Here is a 26,983-nt window from a genome sequence, read left to right as displayed (position 1 = left end):
AAATGTTAAATGTCATATGCTTGTTAGTTTTCTGTGCATTATCCAGTGCTGGTTTCCTACTTTCCTAAATGCTCCACAGGCACTGTAATGCAGACATGGTAGAGCATAAACACACCTTGCTTACAGTTTCTAGAGATGCCATATCATCACCTGAGGGGATCTGCTGAAATATTTCTCAACACTTTTACTAAAATCCACAAACTGTCATCTGTAACATCAGCAAACAGGCCTTCAGAAGGGATAATGCCATTTGCTGTTATTAAGGAAACATTGTCCAAGTTTACAGTAGATAGACAAAGATCATTTTGCTTATCTCCTGGCTCCTGACTCTCTTTGTTCACTCTTCTGGTTGAAGAAAACTATGCAAAAGTCACTTTGGGATTCAATCCAACCCTGTAGACAAATCTGAGAATCAAAGGTTGCCTTGTCAGTGCCAGTTTTTCTTAGTTTGTGGTAACACCATGGAAACACATAATACTTCAGTATAACAATTTATCATTGTAATTCTGTGGTCTGTAGAATCTCTTCTAGCCTGAGGAAAACCCATGCGCTCCTCACCTGATTTTATGATAAGTCATCTCTGAGACTTATCATAATGAGACACACAGCTGTAGCAACCAGGAGTAAATTCAAAAGGACTGAATTCTGAATGGAACAAACCACTCAAGTTAGCACACAGAAAACTGAGGAGGACAGACTGACATGCCAGCCCATCACTGCTTGGATCAAGATATTAACAATAAAAGGAGCCATAAAATAATAAAATTCAGTATCGTGATAATATGAACTATTACTCTGTAAACTTGAAAGGTCGGTTTTCCACTTTAAAAGGAAATAGCCAAATTAATTGATTAGTCTGAGAATATATTCTATCATTGTAAAAAGCTATCATTTTTAGTGCCATTTTGCACATTTAAAAACAATTTTAAAATTTCTTCATTTTCATTTTAGATTCCGACATATATAATCATCCCTAAACCTATGTAGCAACATCAACAACAATAACAACATTGCTACTACTACAACAACTACTACTACCAATAATTTATACTACTACTACTAATAATAATAATAATAATTTTAATATAGTGTAGTCATTTTCTAGCCTGAAAATCTGTTAAAGCTATACCTCTGACATTAATAGAGATGATAGAGATGTTTAGATTCTCATTTCCACAGGGTCTCCTTTCTCCCATACTTTTGACTTCATTTTTCTTCATTCTCAGTCCTGCCTCCTTACAATTGCCCCTCATGAGCATCAAACTATCTTTTCCTATAACAGTGCCTCGGTTATGGCAACAGCAATTACTAGTAGCCAGGTTAAAGGTTTTAAAATCTCTATACAAAATAAACAAAAGGTGACAAGGTGACTTCTGTTTCAGAAAGCCCATTCATTTTTTTAATAACCCTGGAATGTAATTTAGCAAATGACTAATTCATAATAACAACCTAATAACAACCTAAATTGAACTAAGACCTTAAATGTGCAAAGCGCTTCTGTATACACAAGGGCATCTGATCTTTGTCCCTGTCGCTGAGAATCACTGAAACAAAAGTGGTTCATTCTGACAATGACATTAGTACATTTAACAAGTTGTAAGTGAGTGTTCAAACTTCAAAACTGGCATTTTAAATTCAACAATTTCCCTTTTTAAAAATCTGTATTTATTTAATGGAACACTCTAAAGAGTATTTTGGAATACTATTAACTCTTCCTTTGAGGGACTACTGTTAGAATTTGTGACTCTGTTCAATTGAGTTATGTCTATATGTGAAAACATAACTCTTATTTCTAAAGATAAATTATTCTTCTTTGACAAAGTGTGTATGTGTGTGTGTGTGTGTGTGTGCGTGTGTGCTTCTGCACTGTTAAATACATTCACACAGGATTCACTCTTGACAAAAACGTAATAATGAGATTTCTATAAAACTTTTTTCATAATGAATACTGCAGACAGATCTCAGAACTTTGTGTGTGTGTGTGTATGTGTGTGTGTGTGTGTGTGTGTGTGTGTGTGTGTGTGCGTGTCTTGAATACAAAAGGATGGCATCATGTGTCTTGCTTTATCACTTTCCAGTTGTGTTCCTGAGAGGGGATCTGTCACTGGATATGGAGGAAGGGAGGCAATCCACTAACTCAACTCCTCCTCCTCTCTGTGTCCCTGAAAGCCATGTTTTCTCATGCACGTGCAAGAACATGTCTAATCTTCTACATGGATTTTGGTGACTTGAACTCCTGTCCTTATATTTTGATAATGATTTTTACCTCCAGAGCCCAATACATAAACGCTCACCTGTTGCTTTCTTTTTATTAATTGCATTATATATTTTATATATTTGTTGATTATTTTCATTATATTCTACTCAGATTTTAGTAGTTCTTGCTCTAATATTTTGGTTAATTATTTCATTTTGTTTGTGTGTTTGTGTTTGTGTGTGTGTGTGTGTGTGTGTGTGTGTGTGTGTGTGTGTTTGTGTGTTCCTGGGTGTAGGCAGACATATGCACATGCACTTAGGGACTATAGCTTGACATTTAGCTTGACATCTTCAGACACTCTCTATCATATTTTTGCAACAGGGTATCTCACCGAAGTGGTTATTCATCTATTCTGTTAGACTCTTTGGTCAGTGGTGCTTTGGGAATCATTTGTCTTTACTTCCACATGGTGCGATTACAGATACTTATTTTTAATGTGGCTTTATGAGTGGTAGTAGACTGAGACACAGAGTATTAATTGCTTTACCAATGCCAACATCTCTTGAGCCCTCTTATTCTAATGTTTGTGTGTGCATGTGTATATAGATGCTTCATTAACTTTAGCATAATGATTCAAAATTATACATCTTCTGTGAGTGATTGTTCTGCTTGTTGCTATTGGTTCTGAACAATTATATTTTACTTATTATTTTAGTTTTCTGAGATGAGTCTATATTATTTGCATTTTTCTCATTTCTAATCACAATAGTTGGCACATTAATGATTCTGTAGGTGGATTTTTTTTGTAGTGTTATTACTTTACTGAATTATTTGGCATTATGATCAGCAATAACTTGCTAGTTTTACTCTTTGGTATTTAAAAACAGGTTTGTCTGTTGATATGTGGTTAATGTTCATGAATGTTTTATGTCTAAGAAGAGTTTGCTTTTTAAAAAATGTCTATGCTTTCCAGAATCAGTTGTATCTTCCTAATTTTTATATTTAATATTTTCTCACATTCAGGGTCACTGACTGAAGATTATATATTTCTCTTGCTAGTTGCTTGTTTTGTGTTTCAAAGTCTGTCTATTAACCTTGCTTTATGATGTAGAAGTTCAGGCATATGGACATCGGGATGGAGCTGACACGACACTGCCTGCCCCCCCCCTCTTTGCATTCATCTAATGTACTTCCATATCCATATCAGTATTGAAATCCACAAATCACTGCTTTTGCTCAATATTCTTGATTGTGACAAAAATAGCCTTGATTGAATGTTCCGATTCTGTGACATTGTATACAATTTATTTAAATTAGTGTCTTTAATATTTTTATACATATTGTGAAAGATACCTTTTGGGTTAGTTATTGCATTTTATATTGATCCTGTTTTACTATTTTAACAGCCAAGATGATCCTTGTCAGTGTTCTTGACAGTGACAGTTTTCTCTATCTGCTCACTCTTCTCTGAGAGTCACCTCATCCTACCCTGTAGCTACTGTTGGGTCAGCTTGATCCTGACCTCCGTCCACCCTCCCTTCCTCAGAGGCAAATATCTTATACATTGATAAATGAGTAGGCAAGTCTTTAAACAGTCAGTTAAAGAGTCTTTAAATAGTCAATTCTATGACCTGTTTCACTTCCCATATATTTGACACATCACAAGGAAAAAATCAGATCACCAGAAGTGGTCCATGAGAAAAGCAACATGAAGCCTTGGCAGGTAGTAGGACATAAGCATGTACATGTGTGCCTGGACTTGTTTCTGTATACATTTTATATTGAAACATATGTAAATGAAAATTTATAACACTCCAATTACGAACAAGTTCATGATAGTTCATTTAATGCTGAGAGCTGAGCAGATGTTCTATGTGCAAATAAATTACAAAGTTCTAGTGGGAAAATGTGGAATTGTAGCTTTAGAAATGTTGAATCACAATAAACTTCTAATACCAATGTGTTTCCTGAACGTGAAAAGCCTCATAGAGTGATCAAATAGGGCAGTGCTGACACAATTCATAGAAGCATGTAATTAGTAGCTACAATATATATGTTTTTTCTTATCTTCTTTATATTTTCATTTAGTATAAGAAAAATATAAGCATTTAATTTGATAATTACTGATACTTTTCATTCATCAGTTTTTTAGGAGATCATTTCCGTCTATATGGCATTCCTCTGACATGGTACCTAATAACTAATATCATCCTAGTTACCTACTTCCTCTAAGTTCCACTTTCCCTTCTCCCACAAAGTACAAGTTACTATACAGAAGAAAGTACACATGCTTACTGAAGCCAGTCCCTATGATGTTAAAATAAACAGCAATATGAATTCTATCTGTATATGACATAAACAGATAAAAGAAGCTTCTCGATTTTATTCCTGTATTGGACAGTTGTATTGTACGCATCAATCGAGATGGAGTTCTGTAGGGAGCTGCGACGTGTAGGTTTCCGCCTTCCACCCTCCTGATGGTGTGCGCTCCTTGTAGTAAACAAGTCCTTATTTGGCTGTGCCTGCCTGGCCTGCTAGCTTCCGCATAGTGACAGCCTGTCTGCATGACCCACGTGGCACTTTGGGGTTGTTTGGCGTTGGGTACTTTTAAGCTGATGTAGGGCATTCCCCGGCATAGTAGAAGATTGTATCAAGGTTCCTGAGTAAACTGCTTGAAGAAGATCTCCTCGGTCGTGTCTTCCTTGCTGGTCGAGGTTGGGCATGACAAAGTTCAGGAAAATAAGGAGCAGAATTGATTCTTATGTTTTAAAAACAATATGATCATTACACAAAGTCCGTTCTGTGATGATGACATTACAAATATTAGAGACATTTTCAGGAACTGTACATTCTGATTATGTGGTAAAAGCTCAATAAGAACTTTGTAGCATGTGTTCTCCTCCAGTCACTGTTGCACTGTGGAATGAGTGGGTAAATTTAACAGTTCGAAAACCAAACAGATATGATCTTTGATGAAGACGAGCACACCTAGAGGCTCCCCTGACTTGAATCTGATGCCTGAGGTCACACACTGAGTTGAAAAGGGTTTCTTGTTGGTTCATTTTCTTTCTTTCTCTTTTTCCATGTAACATAAGAAAAATGTAAGCACATAATTTGGTAACTGAGGATATTTTTCATTCATGCATTTATATATTTAAAGTTAAATGTCAGGGGTAAGATATCAAAGAATCATACAAGTAATTACAAGGTACATATTTTCATTAAAGGTATTCCCAAGATCATTGCCAATTGTGGACCATCATGCCTATTAGATGTATGAAGGAGCTTTTATGCTACTACACATTTAAAAATATTTTTACATGTTAATTAATCCTGATTCTTCATCCCTCAATGATCATGAGATGTGTTAGACAGTCCATCATCAAACTTTCATTACTTTTTTCACAGTTATTTGTCAACTGAGCTCAGAAAAATGTATGCTAATAATACAAGTGCTCAAGAATTTATATTCATCTTTCTGGTACATATTGATAATTGCCATGGTTTTAGTCTTAATTGAGCAACGTTAGTGAAGACTAGTATTTAATTGGTAAAATTTATTTATGTCACTAGTGTTTCTTTAACAGAAAAGTTTAGTAGAAAGTATGCTGTCACTTATTCTTAAAGAAACAAGGAAGAAAACAATATAAATGAGTTTGTAAATATCTTAAGATTTAGGGAATCAGGTGTGTGTACATAATTCATAAAACCTGCTTTACTTGTTACTCCATTTATGAAAATAGCAGATTTAACCACTGCTATACTTCATACTTTTATACAGAGAATAATAAAGCCCTGTGAAATATTTTCAAGGCACCATAATGTTGGAGCTTTTGAGAAAGAGAAAAGTTCATCCAATATCATATAGCAGTAGATGCTGGAATTATATTTCTTTATGATATTTATTTTCTGCTTCTCTGATGATTGGACTCTTGTAGAAATCTTTAAAAGTGCCATTGAGAAAGTTCAGTTGTAAAGAATTTTTTCCAATTTTTCCAATTTCCAATTTTTTCCAGCTGGACCTTTTGTCCAGTGAAGATGTGAAAGGAACACTCCTCCATTGTTGGGATTGCAAGCTGGTACAAGCACTCTGGAAATCAGCCTGGCAGTTCCTCAGAAAATTGGACATAGTACTACATGAAGACCCAGCTGTACTACTCCTGAGCATATACCCAAAAGATGCTCCAAAATATAACAACAAGACATGTTCTACTATGTTCATATCAGCTTTACTTATAATAGCCAAAAACTGAAAGAACCCAGATGTCCTTCAAGAGAGGGATGGATACAGAAAATGTGGTATATCTACAGAATGGAGTACTATTCAGCTATTAAAACAATAACTCATGAAATTCTTAGGCAAATGGATAGAACTAGAAGATATCATCCTGAGTAGGGTAACCCAGTCACAAAAGAACACACATGGTATATGCTGACTGATAAGTGGGATAATAGCCCAAAAGCTCAGAATACCCAAGATACAATTAACAGACCACATGAAACTCAAAAAGAAGGAAGGCCAAGTGTGGATGCCTCAGTCCTTCTTAGAGTGGGGAACAAAATACTCACTGGAGGTATAGGGTGGGAGGGACTTGGAAGGAAGAGATTAGAGGGATGAGAAAGGGGCCATTATCTGGTGTGGAAGGAGACAGGGTGATGTATAGAATGGCACAAAATTGAACAGAGGTGTGTAGCAATGGAGGATGGGGAACTGGGGGTAGCCACAAGAAAGTTCTAGATTCAAGGAAAACAAGAGGTTCTCAGGACTCAATAGAGAGGAGATTAGCTGAAATGCCCAACAAAGGCTAGGGAGAACCTGTAGAGACCATATTCAGAGATTAGGCAAAATCCCCTTTTGGTGGATGGGTCCACCCACTCATCTCCAAAAGATTAACTGAGCATAGCTCCTGTCTAAAGGAAATAAAAGGGGACAAAGAGTAGAGCAGAGACTGAGGAAAAGGTCATCCAGAGACTGCTCCACCTGGGGATCCATCCTATATGAAAATACCAAACCCAGACACTATTGAGAATGCCAAGAAGTGTTTGCTGACAGGAGCCTGTTGAAGTTGTCAGTCTTGTAGAGCCTGACAAATAGAGGGAGATGGTCACATCCAACCATTGTACTGAGCATGGAGACCCCAATGGAGGACTGAGAGAACGGTCTGAAGGAGCTGAAAAGGTTTGCAACCCCATGGGAAGAACAACAGTGTCAACAAACCCCTGACAGTGTTCCCAAGGGCTAAACCACCAGCCAAAGAATACCCATGGCTCCAGCAGCATACATAGTACAGGATGGCATTGTCTGGCTTCAATAGGAGGAGAGGTCCTTGGTCCTATGAAGGCTTGAATTCCCAGTGTAAGTGTATATCAGAGTGGTGAGATGAGTGGGTGGATGGGAAGGAGAGCACCTTCATAGAAGGAGAGCACCTTCATAGAAGCAGTGTGAGGGGTGATGGGATGGGCGTTTCAGAGGGGAAATCTGGAAAGGGGATAATGTTTGAAATGTAAATACATACAATATTCAATAAAAAGAAACAAAGAGCGAAAAAGTTATATATATATATATATATATATATATATATATATATGCAATTTCAAAGGCATTATTTCCTCCTATTCAAATAGAAGAAAAATCAATGAACTGGTAAAGAATAGTTTTAAAGATATAGATGAATATATTTATAAAATTTGTGGAAATGTTCTGAGTATTTTTTTGTACTTTCTAGCATTCCCTTTACATCCAGGATCTAGCTCTATTTGTAAGCACACAACAACATCTGAGGAGCACTTTAAATAATATAATATGTTAAAAATTGTGTATGAGCATCAACATTTGTAGAAATATTTTAGGAGATAAAATTCGCCCTTAATTCATGCTGTGATTTTATTCCATTTTCTGTATCTTTTATGATAAAACACTTCTCTTTTATAACACTAAGATTCAGAGTACTTTTAAACATACAAAGTTCTTCAGATCTTCTCATAGAAATATGCAGTCCATCTATACAACCTATAAAGCACATGTGCTTGACTGTCTTGATAATCAGCTTCATATACACACAGCACATATATATATACATATATATATACATTTATATTTACAGATGTAATATCTACATGAATATAGATAGACTTGAAAACAAAGAGGAAAAAATGGGGTTCAGAGCTAAACAAAGAATTCACAGCTGAGGAATGCTGAATGGCTGAGAAACACCTAAAGAAATGTTCAACATCTTTAGTCATAAGGGAAATGCAAATCAAAACAACCCTGAGATTTCACCTCACACCAGTGAGAATGGCTAAGATCAAAAACTCAGGTGACAGCAAATGCTGGCGAGGATGTGGAGAAAGAGGAACACTCCTCCATTGTTGGTGGGATTGCAGACTGGTACAACCATTCTGAAAATCAGTCTGGAAGTTCCTCAGAAAATTGGACATTGAAGTAACTGAGGACCCAGCTATACCTCTCTTGGTCATATACCCAAAAGATGCCCCAACATATAACAAAGACACATGCTCCACTATGTTCATAGCAGTCTTATTTATAATAGCCAGAAGGTGGAAAGAACCCAGATGCCCTTCAACAGAGGAATGGATACAGAAAATGTGGTACATCTACACAATGGAACATTACTCAACTATCAAAAAATGACTTTATGAAATTCATAGGCAAATAGATGGAACTGGAAAATATCATCCTGAGTGAGGTAACCCAATCACAGAAAAACACACATGGTATGCACTCATTGATAAGTGGCTGTTAGTCCAAATGCTTGAATTGCCCTAGAGGCAGAGAACACATGAAACTCAAAAGGGATGACCAAAATGTGAATGCTTCACTCCTTCTTTAAAAGGGGAACAAGAATACCCTTGGCAGGGAATAGCGAGGCAAAATTTAGAACAGAGGCAGAAGGAACACCCATTCAGAGCCTGCCCCACACGTGGCCCATACTTATACAGCCACCCAATTAGATAAGATGGATGAAGCAAAGAAGTGCAGGCTGACAGGAACCGGATGTAGATCTCTCCTGAGAGACACAGCCAGAATAAAGCAAATACATAGGCGAATGCCAGCAGCAAACCACTGAACTGAGAAAGGGACCCCCGTTGAAGGAATCAGAGAAAGGACTGGAAGAGCTTGAAGGGGCTCGAGACCCCATATGAACAACAACGGCAACCAACCAGAACTTCCAGGGACTAAGCCACTACCTAAAGACTATACATGGACTGACCCTGGGCTCCAACCTCATAGGTAGCAATGAATAGCCTAGTAAGAGCACTAGTGGAAGGGGAAGCCCGTGGTCCTGCCAAGACTGAACCCCCAGTGAATGTGATTGTTGGGGGGAGGGCGGTAATGAAGGGAGGATGGGGAGGGGAACCGCAATGTAGATGGGGAGGGGGAGGTGTTAGGGGATGTTGGCCTGGAAACCGGGAAAGGGAATAACAATCGAAATGTAAATAAGAAATACTCAAGTTAATAAAGGTTAAAAAAAAAAGAAAACAAAGAGGAAATATGTATACCACCAAATTGTTGAATGTGAGTATCAGTAAAATATAGAGGCTTTCTTTTGTTAAATGTACATTGTATTTTTAAACTGCTATATATACTTCATAATTAGAACTAATAAATAATAAAATACTTCAAAGAAATCAATGAGTTTAAGTATTAAGTAAAATAATTTAAAAAACATAGTGTAAACAAAATTATAGTATAAACTCTCAGGCCTGAGGGTATAGGGCAATTGGTAGAGAACCTGCTTAGCCTTCACTAAGCCCTGAGTTCAGTCACCACTACCATATGTTTCAGACATGTTGGCATTTGTTGATGTTCTGGAGGACAAGGTGTTTGGGAGTTCAAGTTCATCTTTGATAGGTGACATGTTGGGGGCATGACTGGCACACATGAGAACTACCTCAAAATTAAGGAATGAATAAAAAAAAACAAATTTAACCAATTAACAAATGATTTTGATAGAAAGAAATAACCGAAATAATCTTTTCTGCTTTTTGTAACTACTATTTCACAAACTGTACTTTCTTTGCCTCTTGAAAGCCATTGCTCAAGCTTTGTTTTCATAAGCATCTTGTGCCATAACCTAGCATAATAGCATACGTAAATATTGTTTTTGAAAAATAAAAAAAAGACGTGCCTGCTGGAGAGGTTCTTCGTTCAATGTCAAAACAAAGCCCTTCCATCCCCAAGGAAGGGAACAATACACTAAGGGAAACCATATAGGACTGACAGGTACAGCACAGAGATATTTTGCTCCAGGATAGTTAAAAATGACAAGGGTTGTGATAAGACAGATAATATGAAATTATTGAGGTTGTAATCAATACATGAAATAAAGATTAAATGAAGAAAAGTGTTAGAATGCTAGCCTGTAAGAACACTCCATTCTGGTGACAATTTAATAGAAAGGAAATAAGTAAAAATATTAACTTCATGACTAGTTCAACCAAGGGGAAAAGATGGGAAGCATGCAAAAAAAATGAATTACAGGAAATAGCTGTCATCAAAATCCAGAAACAATACAGAGAAACTGGTCATGAAATTGCAAGAAAAAAATTCAGAGTCTAGACAGTCTGGACAGACCTAAATATAATATACCTCATTGAAATAAGTTATATAAAATTCCAGACAAGTCTTCAAATTAACTAATTCTATAAATGTTCAATGAAAACAAAATGAACACAAATAAAATTCTGAAATAATTCCAGAGAATTCAATTAAAGTTGAAAAGAATAATGAATTCAAAACTAAATATGAGTAAAAGATTTCACTAAATAGAAGCACTGAGAAATGACAAACTATTGTATTAAAATTAACATCTCCATCAAACAGACCGAAATCTTAAAGAAAGAGCAAACATGTGTGGGTATGAAAAATATCAAGGCTGGAAGACAAGATAGGTGAATTATAACATTCAGATAATGACAGAGATGAATGATTCATAAAGTATGATAATATGAGGTATATGAAACACAATCAAAAATAAATTTTTTGAATCCCCGGTATAAAAGTAGAACTATGGGATAAAGGCACAGAAAAAATATTCAAAATTATACGAGACAATTTCTCGTATATAGGAAAATAGATGGCTGTCCCTATACAGAAGCCTTTTAGAATGACAGAGGAGGTAAATGCTTCCATTTATTGTTACAGTTAAAATACTAACAGTACAGAATAACGAAAGAATAAAAATTGTGAGGGTAAATTACAAAATCTCATAGAAAAGGAAACACAATAGAATAATAGCAGAGTTGGGAAAAGATTCTTTAAAAACCTAGAAAGGATGGCCTTGTTGGGCACCAATGGAAGGAGAAGCCCTTGGTCCTGCCAATGTTGGACCCCCAGTGCATGGGGACATCAGAGAGAAGGGTTAAGGTATGTGGATGGGGAGGGGAACACCTCATAGATGAAGGGGAGGGGAAGGGGATAGGGGTCTTAGGGACAGGAAACCAGGAAAGCGAATAATATTTGAAATGTAAATAAAGAAATATCTAAGAAAAATATATTGTTTTATTTCAAGAAAAAAAGAAAAGCCTAGAGAACGCATACAACAATTATCATCTCAGATTACTATGTTCAACAAAGCTCTCCTTCATAATTGAACAGGATTCAAAAGCTTCCCAGGATAGATACAAACTGAAGGAAATCTTTAATTTTATATTAGCACTGTAAAAAGCATTAGTGCAACTTTCTTTTGGGGTGTGTGTGCGTGTGTGTGTGTGTGTGTGTGTGTGTGTGTGTGTGTGTGTGTGTGTATACAAATACATATACAGCCAATCAAACCACATAAGGTTTATGAAGCTAAGAAGTACATGCTGACAGGAACCATGCTGACAGGAAGTGGATATAGATGTCTTCTGAGAGAAACAGCTAGAGCATGTCAAATACAGAGGTGGATGCTAGCAGGAAACCTCTGAACTGAGAAAGGTACCCCCATTGGAGGAATTAGAGAAAGGATTAAAAGAGATGAAGGGGCTTGCAACCCCATAAGAACAATGCCAACCAACCAGAGTTCCCAGGGACTAAACCACTACCCAAAGTCTATACATGGACTGACCCATGGCTCCAACTGCATAAGTAGCAAATGAAGCCTTTGTTGGGCACCAGTGTAGGATAGGCTCTGAATAGGCATTCCTTCAGTCTCTGCCCCAATATCTCCTCCTATGAATATTTTTGTTGTCCCTTTTAAAGAGTGAAGCATCCGCATACCGGTCATCCTTTTTCTTGAGCTTCATGTGGTCTGTGGATTGTATCTTGGGTAATTCGAGCATTTGAACTAATATTACTTATGAGTGAGTACATACCATGTGTGTTTTTCTATGATTGGGTTACCTCACTCAGGATGATATTTTCTAGTTCAATCCACTTGTCTATGAATTTCATAAATAATTGTTTTTGATAGCTATGTAGTTATCCATTGTGTAGGTGTACCACATTTTTTTAATCCATTCCTCTGTTAAAGGGCATCTGGGTTCTTTCCAGCTTCTGGCAATTATAAACAAGGTTGCTATGAGCATAGTGGAGCATGTGTCTTTGTTGTATGTTGGAGCACCTTTTGGGGTATAAGCCCAGGAATGGTATAGCTGGGTCCTTAGGTAGTGCAATGTCCAATTTTCTGAGGAAGCTCCAGAATGATTTCCAGAGTGGTTGTACCAGTCTGCAATCCCACCAACAATGGAGGAATGTTCCTCGTTCTCTACATCCTTGTCAGATTCTGTTGTCACCTGAGTTTTTTATCTTAGCCATTTTGAGTGGTGTCAGGTGGAATCCCAGGGTTGTTTTGGTTTGCATTTCCCTGATGACTAAGGATATTGAGCATTTCTTTAGGTACATCTCAGCTATTCAATTTTCCTCAGTTCAGAATTCTTTGTTTAGCTCTATACCCCATTTTTTCCATCTGATATGACTCTGTTTTTTTATCTTTATTAACTTGAGTATTTCTTATTTATATTTCGATTATTCTTCCCCTTCTGTTTCCAGGCCAACATCCCCCTAACCCCTTTCCCTATCCTTCGATATGGGCGTTCCCCTCCCCATCCTCCCCCCATCACCACCCTCCCCCCAACAATCATGTTCACTGGGGGTTCAGTCTTGGCAGGACCAATGGCTTCCCCTTCCACTGTTGCTCTTACTAGGCTATTCATTGCTGCCTATGGGTTATTTGGCTCTCTGGAGTCTAACTCCTTGAGTTCATTGTATGTTTATGAATATAAGCTTTCTATCAGATGTAAGACTGGTAAAGATCTTTTCTCAATCTGTTGGTTGCTATTTTGTCCTAATGAGAGTGTCCTTTGCCTTACATAAGAATCTTTGCAGTTTTATCAGATCCCATTTGTGAATTCTTGATTTTAAAGCATAAATCATTGGTGTTTTGTTCAGGAAATTGTCACCAGGGCCCATGTGTTCATGATTCTTCCCCACTTTTCTTCTATTAGTTTGACTGTATCTGGTTTGATGTGGATGTCCTTGATCCACTTGGACTTATGCTTTCTACAGGCTGATAAAATGGATCAATTTGCATTTTTCTACATGCCAGTTTGACCAGCACCCTTTGTTGGAAATGCTGTCTTTTTTCCATTGGATGGTTTTATCTCCTTTGTCAAAGATCAGGTGACCTTAGGTGTGCGTGCTTATTTCTGGGTCTTCAATTAAATTCCACTGGTCTAACTACCTGTCTCTGTATGAACACCATATACTTTTTATCATAGTTGCTCTGTAATATTGCTTGAGTTCAGGGATGGTGATTCCCCAGAAGTTCTTTTATTGTTGAGTATAGATTTGGCTATCCTGGGTTTTTGCTATTCCGTATGAATTTGAAAATTGCTCTTTCTAAATCTATGACAAATGGAGTTGGAATTTTGATGGAGATTGCACTGAATGTGTAGATTGTTTTTGGCAAAATGGCCAATTTCACTATATTGATCCTGCCAATCCATGAGCACGGTAGGTTTTGTCATCTTCTGAGATCTTCTTCAATTTCTTTCTTCAGAGTTCTTGTGATACAGATATTTCACTTTCTTGGTTATAGTCACACCAAGGTATTTTATATTATTTAGGACTATTGTGAAGTATGTCATTTCCCTAATTTCTTTCTCAGCCTCTTTATCCTTTGAGTAGAGAAAAACTACTAATTTGTTTGAGGTAATTTTATACCCAGACACTTTGCTGAAGTTGTTTATCAGGCTTCGTAGTTCTCTGGTGGAATTTTGAGGTCACTTAAATATACTATCATATCATCTGCAAGTAGTGATATGTGACTTCTTTCTTTCCAATTTATATCCCTTTCACTTTCTTTCATTGTCTGATTGCTCTGAGTAGGATTTCTAGTACTATATTGATTAAGTAGAGCGAGGGAGTGGGGAGTCTTGTCTAGTCCCTGATTTTAGTGGGATTACTTCAAATTTCTCTCCATTTAGTTTAATATTAGATACTGTTTTATTGTGAATTGATTTTGCTATGTCTAGGTATGAGCCTTGACTTGCCGATCATTCCAGGACTTTTACCATGAAAGGATGTTGAATTTTGTCAAATGCTTTCACAGCAACTAATTAAATGGCCATGTGTTTCTTATCTTTGAGTTTGTTTATATAGTGGATTGCATTGATGGATTTCCATGTATTGATCCATCCCTGCATCCCTGGGATGAAGCCTACTTAATCATGATAGATGATTGTTTTGATGTGTTTTTTGATTCAGTTTGCAAGAATTTTATTGAGTATTTTTGCATCGATATTCATAAGAGAAATTGGTCTGAAGTTCTCTTTCTTTTTTCTGCCTTTGTGTTGTTTAGGTATAAGCATAATTGTGGCTTCATATAAATAATTTTGTAGTGCTCCATCTGTTTCTATTTTGTACAATAATTTGGACAATATCGGTATGAGGTCTTCTATGAAGTTCTGATAGAATTCTGCACCTAACCCATCTATTCCTGGGCTCTTTTTGGTTGGGAGACTTTTAATAACTGCTTGTATTTCTTTAGGAGTTATGGTGTTATTGAGATGGTTTATCAGTTCCTGATTTAATTTTGGTACCTGATATTTGCCTAAAAAATTATGTGTTTCTTCCAGATTTTACAGTTTTATTGAATATAGGCTTTTATCAAAGGATTTGATAATTTTTGAATTTCCTCAGATTTTGTTGTTCTGTCTCCTTTTTCTGATTTTGATAATTTGGACAAATTCTCTGTGCCCCCTGGTTAGTATGGCTAAGAGTTTATCTGTATTGTTGATTTACTCAAAGAACCAGCTCCTGGATTTGTTGTATCTTTTTTTTCCTTTATTAATTTGAGTATTTCTTATTTACATTTCGATTGTTATTCCCTTTCCCAGTTTCCTGGCCAACATCCCCTAACCCCTCCCCATTTTCTTCTATATGGGCTTCCCCTCCCCATCCTCTCCCCGTTACCACCCTCCCCCCAACAATCACATTCACTGGGGGTTCAGTCTTGGCAGGACCACGGACTTCCCCTTCCACTGTTGCTCTTACTAGGCTATTCATTGCTACCTATGAGGTTGGAGCCCAGGGTCAGTCCATGTATAGTCTTTGGGTAGTGGCTTAGTCCCTGGAAGTCCTGGTTGGTTGGCATTGTTGTTCATATGGGGTCTCGAGCCCCTTCAAGCTCTTCCAGTCCTTACTCTGACTCCTTCAACGGGGTCCCGTTCTCAGTTCAGTGGTTTGCTGCTGGCATTCGCCTATGTATTTGCTGTATTCTGTCTGTGTCTCTCAGGAGAGATCTATATCCGGTTCCTGTCAGCCTGCACTTCTTTGCTTCATCCATCTCATCTAGTTTGATGGCTGTATATGTGTGGGCCACATGTGGGGCAGGCTCTGAATGGGTGTTCCTTCTGCCTCTGTTCTAAACTTTGCCTCGCTATTCCCTGCCAAGGGTATTCTTGTTCCCCTTTTAAAGGAGTGAAGCATTCACATTTTGGTCATCCTTCTTGAGTTTCATGTGTTCTGTGCCTCTAGGGTAATTCAAGCATTTGGGCTAATAGCCACTTATCAATGAGTGCATACCCTGTGTGTTTTTCTGTGATTGTGTTACCTCACTCAGGATGATATTTTCCAGTTCCAGCCATTTGCCTATGAATTTCATAAAGTCATTTTTTGATAGCTGAGTAATGTTGCATTGTGTAGATGTACCACATTTTCTGTATCCATTCCTCTGTTGACGGGCATCTGGGTTCTTTCCACCTTCTGGCTATTATAAATAAGACTGCTATGAACATAGTGGAGCATGTGTCTTTGTTATATGTTGGGTCTTCTTTTGGGTATATGCTCAAGAGAGGTATAGCTGGGTCCTCAGTTAGTTCAATGTCCAATTTTCTGAGGAACCTCCAGACTGATTTCCCGAATGGTTGTACCAGTCTGCAGTCCCACCGACAATGGAGGAGTGTTCCTCTTTCTCCTCATTTGCTGTAATTTGCTGTCACCTGAGTTTTTGATCTTAGCCATTCTCACTAGTGTGAGGTGAAATCTCAGGGTTGTTTTGATTTGCATTTCCCTGATGACTAAAGATGTTGAACATTTCTTTAGATGTTTCTCAGTCATTTGGCATTCCTCAGTTGTGAATTACTTGTTTAGCTCTGAACTCCATTTTTAATAGGGTTATTTGTCTCCCTGCAGTCTAACTTCTTGAGTTCTTTGTAAATTTTGGATATAAGTTATCTGTTGTAGGATTGGTAAAGATCTTTTCCCAATCTGTTGGTTGCCGTGTTGATTCTTTGTATACGTTTTTGTTACTACTTGGTTGATTTCAGCTGCCCTTTATTATTATTATTTCCTGTCTTCTCCTCCTCTTGGGTGCATTTGCTTCTTTTTGTTCTAGAGCTTTTAGGGGTGCTGTTGAGCTGCTGATGTATACTCACTCCCCTTTCCTTTTGGAGGCACTCAGTGCTGTGAGTTTTCCTCTTAGGACTGCTTTCATTGTTTTGCATAAGTTTGGGAATGTTTTACCTTCATTTTCATCAAATTTTAAGAAGTCTTTAATTTCTTTATTCCTTCCTTGACCAAGTTATCATTGAGTAGAGTGTTCTTTAACTTCCATGTATATATGGGTGTTGTCATTATTTTTGTTGTTGTTGTCTTAGTCTGTGGTGATGTGATAGGATGCATGGGATTATTTCTACCTTCCTGTATCTGTTGAGGCCTGTTTTGTGTCCAATTATATGGTCAATTTTTGAGAAGGTTCCATGAGGTGCTGAGAACAAGGTATATCCTTTTGTTTTAGGAACGAATGTTCTGTAATTATCTGTTAAGTACATTTGATTCATAACATCCATTAGTTTCTCTATGTCTCTGTTTCATTTCTGTATCCATGATCTGTCCATTGATGAAGGTATGGTGTTGAAATCTCCTATTGATATTGTGTGAGGGGCAATGTGTGCTTTGAGCTTTATTAAGTTTTTTTTTTTCATAAATGTAGGTGTCCTTGCATTTGGAGCATAGATATTTACGATTGAGGGTCCATCTTGGTGGATTTTTCCTTTGATGAATATGAAGTGTCCTTCCTCATCTTTTTTGATGAGTTTTGGTTCAAAGTCAATTTTATTCGATATTAGAATGGCTACTCCAGCTTGTTTCTTTTGACCATATGTTTGGAAATTGTTTTCCAGTCAGCATTTTCCTCTGAGATACTGTCTGTCTTTGTTTCTGAGTTCTCCTTCTGGTATGCATCAAAATCCTGGGTCCTCTTAATGTGTCCAGTCTTTTAGTCTATGTCTTTTTATTGGAGAATCGAATCCATTGATGTTGAGAGATATTAGGGACCAATGACTATTGTTTCTTGTTATTTTTGTTGTTAGAGGTGGAATTATGTCCATGTTTTTCTATTCCCTTGTTTCATTGCAAGGAGATAACTTTCTTGCTTTTTCTAGGGTGTAGTTTCCCTTCTTGGGCTTTCCATCTATTATCCATTGTAGGGCTGGATTCATAGAAAGATATTGTGTAAATTTGGATTTGTCATGAAATATCTTGGTTTCTCCATCTATGTTAATTGAGAGTTTTGCTGGATACAGTATCCTGGTTCACTTAGGTTCTGTATGACATCTGTCCAGGATCTTCTGGCTTTCACAGTCCCTAGTGAGAAGTCTGGTGTAATTCTGATAGGTCTGTCTTTTTATGTTACTTGACTTTTCCCTTGCTGCTTTTAATATTTTTTCTTTTGTGTATTTGGTGTTTTGACTATTATTTGACTGGAGGAATTTCTTTTCTTGTCCAATCTATTTGGAGTTCTGTAAGTTTCTTATATGTTTATGGGCATGTATTTCTTTAGGTTAGGAAATTTTTCTTCTATAATTTTGTTGAAGATATTTACTGGCCCTTTAAGTTTGTAGTATTCACTCTCTTCTATACCTATTATCCTCTGGTTTGATCTTCTCATTGTGTCATGGATTTCCTGGATTTTTGGGCTAGGAGTTTTTTGCATTTTACATTATCTTTGATGGTTGTGTCAATATTTTCTATAGTATTTTCTGCTCCTGAGATTCTTCTATCTCTTGTATTCTGTTTGTGATGCTTGCATCTATGACTCCTGATCTCTTTCTTGTTTTTTTCTCCAGGATTATCTCCCTTTGTGCTTTCTTTATTGTTTCTATTTCCATTTTAAAATCCTGGATGGGTTTGTTTAATTCCTTCACCTGTTTGGTTGTGTTTTCCTATAATTCTTTAAGGGATCTTTGTGTTTTCTCTTTAAAGGCTACTTGTTTGTTTGTGTTGTCTTGTATTTCTTTAAGGGTGTTATTAATGTTCTTCCTAAATTCCCCCATCATCATTGTAAAATATGTTTTTTAATCTAAATCTTGCTTCTCTTCTGTGTTTGGATATCCAGTATTTGCTTTGGTAAAAGAACCAGGCTCTGATGCTGCCTTGTAGCCTTTCTGTTGCTTGGATTCCTGCACCTGCCTCTCGCCATCAGGTTGTCTCTGGTGTTAGCTTGTCTTGCTGTCTCTGATAGTGGCTTGACCCTCCTGTAGTCCTGTCTATCAGCACTTTCTCTAGACCTGTTTTCTTTCAGCCATATCTGGAAAGAGAGAGCTCTGCTCTGAGGGATGTAGGCGCTCTTGGCAACTGGCTTTCAGCTCTCGGTGCAGGCAGAAACCTGAAGGTTCCTTCTCTGACTGCTCCTATGTTCCTGTGCCCAGGGGCACAGATGGCACTAGATGATTTCCTCTTGAATTGGGAATGTGGGCAGAGAGTAGTGTCCTCTGAGTTCTCAAGAGAGTCCGCAGCACACTTCTGAGGGTCCAGCTCTCTCCTCCAAAAGGATTTGGGCGCTGTGTCCTGCATTAGTTACTCAACAGAAGATTATCTCGGGGTAGTGGCAATAAAGTAGTCTTTTCACCCACATTATTTCTGATCTAAATTCTAAAATTATGTATTAGTTCTGCTCATGTTCAAGATTTGATAAGTAAAACTAAACAATATGCTTAACTTGTGTATATCTTTGCAAATAATCATTTGTTACTATTATAATTTTGTATTATTTCATGTGTTTAGTATTAATATTACAACATTACTAGTGTATAGGAAGGATACATCATAAAGCACTTATTCATTCTGACGTTGATCAATATCATGATATTTCTACTTTTGATTTGCAACCTTTAATGCTTATTGTGTATTTTATTATTTGACGGTTCATATGACTAGTATATACACTGAATATATACATAGAAATAGATTGTTATCATTAAGTATACGTATACTGAGGTATAGAAGATAATACACTTAGCAAAATATAATTACTAACAGTATTTTTAATATTCAAATTACACCAGATTGCTTTCAGCATATAATATTTTCAAGTGTTTTATTTTGTTATTATATTATGTGAGAGATATATGGAAATAGAGTTAATAGAATAAATTGAGATATAGGTAGAAAGTAAACATTTTTCTGGAATAAAAACATTTATGTATGATGATAAAGTGTTAACTTTATATATACTTTTATTTTTTTTCTTTTTTTTATGTTTTTTTTTTTTTTATTAACTTGAGTATTTCTTATATACATTTCAAGTGTTATTCCCTTTCCCGGTTTCCGGGCAAAATCCCCCTCCCCCCTCCCCTTCCTTATGGGTGTTCCCCTCCCAACCCTCCCCCCATTGCCGCCCTCCCCCCATAGTCTAGTTCACTGGGGGTTCAGTCTTAGCAGGACCCAGGGCTTCCCCTTCCACTGGTGCTCTTACTAGGATATTCATTGCTACCTATGGGGTCAGAGTCCAGGGTCAGTCCATATATAGTCTTTAGGTAGTGGCTTAGTCCCTGGAAGCTCTGGTTGCTTGACATTGTTGTACTTTTGGGGTCTCGAGCCCCTTCAAGCTCTTCCAGTTCTTTCTCTGATTCCTTCAACGGGGGACCTATTCTCAGTTCAGTGGTTTGCTGCTGGCATTCGCCTCTGTATTTGCTGTATTCTGGTTGTGTCTCTCAGGAGCGATCTACATCCGGCTCCTGTCGGTCTGCACTTCTTTGCTTCATCCATCTTGTCCAATTGGGTGGCTGTATATGTATGGGCCACCTGTGGGGCAGGCTCTGAATGGGTGTTCCTTCAGTCTCTGTTTTAATCTTTGCCTCTCCCTTCCCAGCCACGGGTATTCTTTTTCCTCATTTAAAGAAGGAGTGAAGCATTCACATTTTGATCATCCGTCTTGAGTTTCGTTTGTTCTAGGGATCTAGGGTAATTCAAGCATTTGGGCTAATAGCCACTTATCAATGAGTGCATACCATGTATGTCTTTCTGTGATTGGGTTAGCTCACTCAGGATGATATTTTCCAGTTCCAACCATTTGCCTACGAATTTCATAGACTCGTTGTTTTTGATAGCTGAGTAATATTCCATTGTGTAGATGTACCACATTTTCTGTATCCATTCCTCTGTTGAAGGGCATCTCGGTTCTTTCCATTTTCTGGCTATTATAAATAAGGCTGCGATGAACATAGTGGAGCACGTGTCTCTTTTATATGTTGAGGCATCTTTTGGGTATATGCCCAAGAGAGGTATAGCTGGATCCTCAGGCAGTTCAATGTCCAATTTTCTGAGGAACCTCCAGACTGATTTCCAGAATGGTTTTACCAGTCTGCAATCCCACCAACAATGGAGGAGTGTTCCTCTTTCTCCACATCCTCGCCAGCATCTGCTGTCACCTGAGTTTTTGATCTTAGCCATTCTCACTGGTGTGAGGTGAAATCTCAGGGTTGTTTTGATTTGCATTTCCCTTATGACTAAAGATGTGGAACATTTCTTTAGGTGTTTCTCAGCCATTCGGCATTCCTCAGCTGTGAATTCTTTGTTTAGCTCTGAACCCCATTTTTTAATAGGGTTATTTGTTTCCCTGCGGTCTAACTTCTTGAGTTCTTTGTATATTTTGGATATAAGGCCTCTATCTGTTGTAGGATTGGTAAAGATCTTTTCCCAATCTGTTGGTTGCCGTTTTGTCCTAACCACAGTGTCCTTTGCCTTACAGAAGCTTTGCAGTTTTATGAGATCCCATTTGTCGATTCTTGATCTTAGAGCATAAGCCATTGGTGTTTTGTTCAGGAAATTTTTTCCAGTGCCCATGTGTTCCAGATGCTTCCCTAGTTTTTCTTCTATTAGTTTGAGTGTGTCTGGTTTGATGTGGAGGTCCTTGATCCACTTGGACTTAAGCTTTGTACAGGGTGATAAGCATGGATCGATCTGCATTCTTCTACATGTTGCCCTCCAGTTGAACCAGCACCATTTGCTGAAAATGCTATCTTTTTTCCATTGGATGGTTTTGGCTCCTTTGTCAAAAATCAAGTGACCATAGGTGTGTGGGTTCATTTCTGGGTCTTCAATTCTATTCCATTGGTCTATCTGTCTGTCTCTGTACCAATACCATGCAGTTTTTATCACTATTGCTCTGTAATACTGCTTGAGTTCAGGGATAGTGATTCCCCCTGAAGTCCTTTTATTGTTGAGGATAGCTTTAGCTATCCTGGGTTTTTTGTTATTCCAGATGAATTTGCAAATTGTTCTGTCTAACTCTTTGAAGAATTGGATTGGTATTTTGATGGGGATTGCATTGAATCTGTAGATTGCTTTTGGTAAAATGGCCATTTTTACTATATTAATCCTGCCAATCCATGAGCATGGGAGATCTTTCCATCTTCTGAGGTCTTCTTCAATTTCTTTCCTCAGTGTCTTGAAGTTCTTATTGTACAGATCTTTTACTTGCTTGGTTAAAGTCACACCGAGGTACTTTATATTATTTGGGTCTATTATGAAGGGTGTCGTTTCCCTAATTTCTTTCTCGGCTTGTTTCTCTTTTGTATAGAGGAAGGCAACTGATTTATTTGAGTTAATTTTATACCCAGCCACTTTGCTGAAGTTGTTTATCAGCTTTAGTAGTTCTCTGGTGGAACTTTTGGGATCACTTAAATATACTATCATGTCATCTGCAAATAGTGATATTTTGACTTCTTCTTTTCCGATCTGTATCCCCTTGATCTCCTTTTGTTGTCTGATTGCTCTGGCTAGAACTTCAAGAACTATATTGAATAAGTAGGGAGAGAGTGGGCAGCCTTGTCTAGTCCCTGATTTTAGTGGGATTGCTTCAAGTTTCTCTCCATTTAGTTTAATGTTAGCAACTGGTTTGCTGTATATGGCTTTTACTATGTTTAGGTATGGGCCTTGAATTCCTATTCTTTCCAGGACTTTTATCATGAAGGGGTGTTGAATTTTGTCAAATGCTTTCTCAGCATCTAATGAAATGATCATGCGGTTTTGTTCTTTCAGTTTGTTTATATGATGGATCACGTTGATGGTTTTCCGTATATTAAACCATCCCTGCATGCCTGGGATGAAGCCTACTTGATCATGGTGGATGATTGTTTTGATGTGCTCTTGAATTCGGTTTGCCAGATTTTTATTGAGTATTTTTGCGTCGATATTCATAAGGGAAATTGGTCTGAAGTTCTCTTTCTTTGTTGTGTCTTTGTGTGGTTTAGGTATAAGAGTAATTGTGGCTTCGTAGAAGGAATTCGGTAGTGCTCCATCTGTTTCAATTTTGTGGAATAGTTTGGATAATATTGGTATGAGGTCTTCTATGAAGGTTTGATAGAATTCTGCACTAAACCCGTCTGGACCTGGGCTCTTTTTGGTTGGAAGACCTTTAATGACTGCTTCTATTTCCTTAGGAGTTATGGGGTTGTTTAACTGGTTTATCTGTTCCTGATTTAACTTCGATACCTGGTATCTGTCTAGGAAATTGTCCATTTCCTGAAGATTTTCAAATTTTGTTGAATATAGGTTTTTATAGTAAGATCTGATGATTTTTTGAATTTCCTCTGAATCTGTAGTTATGTCTCCCTTTTCATTTCTAATTTTGTTAATTTGGACGCACTCTCTGTGTCCTCTCGTTAGTCTGGCTAAGGGTTTATCTATCTTGTTGATTTTCTCAAAGAACCAACTTTTGGTTCTGTTGATTCTTTCTATGGTCCTTTTCGTTTCTACTTGGTTGATTTCAGCTCTGAGTTTGATTATTTCCTGCCTTCTACTCCTCCTGGGTGTATTTGCTTCTTTTTGTTCTAGAGCTTTTAGGTGTGCTGTCAAGCTGCTGACATATGCTCTTTCCTGTTTCTTTCTGCAGGCACTCAGCGCTATGAGTTTTCCTCTTAGCACAGCTTTCATTGTGTCCCATAAGTTTGGGTATGTTGTATCTTCATTTTCATTAAATTCTAAAAATTTTTAATTTCTTTCTTTATTTCTTCCTTGACCAGGTTATCATTGAGTAGAGCATTGTTCAATTTCCACGTATATGTGGGCATTCTTCCCTTATTGTAATTGAAGACCAGTTTTAGGCCGTGGTGGTCCGATAGCATGCATGGGATTATCTCTATCTTTCTGTACCTGTTGAGGCCCGTTTTTTGACCAATTATATGGTCAGTTTTGGAGAAAGTACCATGAGGAGCTGAGAAGGAGGTATATCCTTTTGCTTTAGGATAGAATGTTCTATAAATATCCGTTAAGTCCATTTGGCTCATGACTTCTCTTAGTCTGTCGATATCACTGTTTAATTTCTGTTTCCATGATCTGTCCATTGATGAGAGTGGGGTGTTGAAGTCTCCCACTATTATTGTGTGAGGTGCAATGTGTGTTTTGAGCTTTAGTAAGGTTTCTTTTACGTATGTAGGTGCCCTTGTATTTGGGGCATAGATATTTAGGATTGAGAGTTCATCTTGGTGGATTTTTCCTTTGATGAATATGAAGTGTCCTTCCTTATCTTTTTTGATGACTTTTAGTTGGAAATTGATTTTATTTGATATTAGAATGGCTACTCCAGCTTGCTTCTTCTGACCATTTGCTTGGAAAGTTGTTTTCCAGCCTTTCACTCTGAGGTAGTATCTGTCTTTGTCTCTGAGGTGTGTTTATGTAGGCAGCAGAATGCAGGGTCCTCATTGCGTATCCAGTTTGTTAATCTATGTCTTTTTATTGGGGAGTTGAGGCCATTGATATTGAGAGATATTAAGGAATAGTGATTATTGCTTCCCTTTATATTCATATTTGGATGTGAGGTTATGTTTGTGTGCTTTCATTCTCTTTGTTTTGTTGCCAAGACGATTAGTTTCTTGCTTCTTCTAGGGTATAGCTTGCCTCCTTATGTTGGCCTTTACCATTTATTATCCTTTGTAGTGCTGGATTTGTAGAAAGATATTGTGTAAATTTGGTTTTGTCATGGAATATCTTGGTTTCTCCATCAATGTTAATTGAGAGTTTTGCTGGATACAGTAACCTGGGCTGGCATTTGTGTTCTCTTAGGGTCTGTATGACATCAGTCCAGGATCTTCTGGCCTTCATAGTTTCTGGCGAGAAGTCTGGTGTGATTCTGATAGGTCTCCCTTTATATGTTACTTGACCTTTTTCCCTTACTGCTTTTAATATTCTTTCTTTATTTTGTGCGTTTGGTGTTTTGACAATTATGTGACGGGAGGTGTTTCTTTTCTGGTCCAATCTATTTGGAGTTCTGTAGGCTTCTTGTATGTCTATGGGTATCTCTTTTTTTAGGTTAGGGAAGTTTTCTTCTATGATTTTGTTGAAGATATTTACTGGTCCTTTGAGCTGGGAGTCCTCACTCTCTTCTATACCTATTATCCTTAGGTTTGATCTTCTCATTGAGTCCTGGATTTCCTGTATGTTTTGGACCAGTAGCTTTTTCCGCTTTACATTATCTTTGACAGTTGAGTCAATGATTTCTATGGAATCTTCTGCTCCTGAGATTCTCTCTTCCATCTCTTGAATTCTGTTGGTGAGGCTTGTATCTACAGCTCCTTGTCTCTTCTTTTGGTTTTCTATATCCAGGGTTGTTTCCCTGTGTTCTTTCTTGATTGCTTCTATTTCCATTTTTAATTCCTTCAACTGTTTGATTGTGTTTTCCTGGAATTCTTTCAGGGATTTTTGCGATTCCTCTCTGTAGGCTTTTACTTGTTTATTAATGTTTTCCTGTGCTTCCCTAAGTGTGTTCATGTCTTTCTTGAAGTCCTCCAGCATCATGATCAAATATGATTTTGTAACTAGATCTTGCTTTTCTGGTGTGTTTGGATATTCCATGTTTGTTTTGGTGGGAGAATTGGGCTCCGATGATGGCATGTAGTCTTGGTTTCTGTTGCTTGGGTTCCTGCGCTTGCCTCTCGCCATCAGATTATCTCTAGTGTTACTTTGTTCTGCTATTTCTGACAGTGGCTAGACTGTCCTATAAGCCTGTGTGACAGGAGTGCTGTAGACCTGTTTTCCTCTCTTTCAGTCAGTTATGGGGACAGAGTGTTCTGCTTTCTGGCGTGTAGTTTTTCCTCTCTACAGGTCTTCAGCTGTTCCTGTGGGCCTGTGTCTTGAGTTCACCAGGCAGCTTTCTTGCAGCAGAAAATTTGGTCTTACCTGTGGTCCCGAGGCTCAGGTTCGCTCGTGGGGTGCTGCCCACGGGCTCTCTGCAGCGGCAGCAACCAGGAAGACCTGTGCCGCCCCTTCCGGGAACTTCAGTGCACCAGGGTTCCAGATGGTCTTTGGCTTTTTCCTCTGGCGTCCGAGATGTGTGTGCAGGGAGCAGTCACTTCTGGTTTCCCAGGCTTGTCTGCCTCTCTGAAGGTTTAGCTCTCCCTCCCACGGGATTTGGGTGCAGAGAACTGTTTATCGGGTCTGTTTCTTTCAGGTTCCGGTGGTGTCTCAGGGACAGGGGTCCTGCCGCTCCTGGGCCCTCCCCCACGGGAGCCCAGAGGCCTTATACAGTTTCCTCTTGGGCCAGGGATGTGGGCAGGGGTGAGCAGAGTTGGTGGTCTCTTCTGCTCTGCAGCCTCAGGAGTGCCCACCTGACCAGGCGGTTGGGTCTCTATCTCACCGGGTCTGGGAGCAGAGAGCTGCTGCGGGCCGGGATCCGCGGGTGTGGGACTTCCGGTAAACACAGAACGTGCCCGGTCCTAGAGAAATTCTGCTTTCCTGTGTCCCAAGCTCACCAGGCAGCTTTCTTGCAGCAGAAAATTTGGTCTTACCTGTGGTCCCGAGGCTCAGGTTCGCTCGTGGGGTGCTCCCCACGGGCTCTCTGCAGCGGCAGCAACCAGGAAGACCTGTCTTATTTTTTTTCTTTTTTCTTTTCTTCAGAGGTGGGGACCAAACTCAGGGCCTTGCGCTTGCTAGGCAAGCGCTCTACCACTGAGCTAAATCCCCAAGCCCTATATATACTTTTATGATTACTTTCTTAATTTGTTAAAATTTTGTAATAAAAGTTGTCCTTTGTTATTTTTCTCCTTACTTGGATTTTGGTATTT

The 26,983-nt window shown here is 38.2% G+C and overlaps 1 long non-coding RNA gene across 1 annotated transcript in view; it reads left to right on the top strand.

Annotated features, from left to right (window-relative positions):
* Positions 1-9,643: 9,643 nt before the first annotated feature.
* LOC134479291 (uncharacterized) overlaps positions 9,644-26,983 on the top strand; it is a 51,095-nt gene continuing 33,755 nt past the window's right edge. Inside the window, exon 1 of the long non-coding RNA XR_010052417.1 lies at positions 9,644-9,734. This is a non-coding gene — a long non-coding RNA (uncharacterized LOC134479291). The remainder of the gene's footprint in view (positions 9,735-26,983) is intronic.

The sequence above is a fragment of the Rattus norvegicus genome, chromosome 6 (genome assembly GCF_036323735.1).
Source record: "Rattus norvegicus strain BN/NHsdMcwi chromosome 6, GRCr8, whole genome shotgun sequence".
Lineage (NCBI taxonomy): Eukaryota > Metazoa > Chordata > Mammalia > Rodentia > Muridae > Rattus > Rattus norvegicus.
The sequence above is the reverse complement of the archived record's forward strand: the minus strand, read 5'-3'. Positions and strand labels throughout refer to the sequence as shown.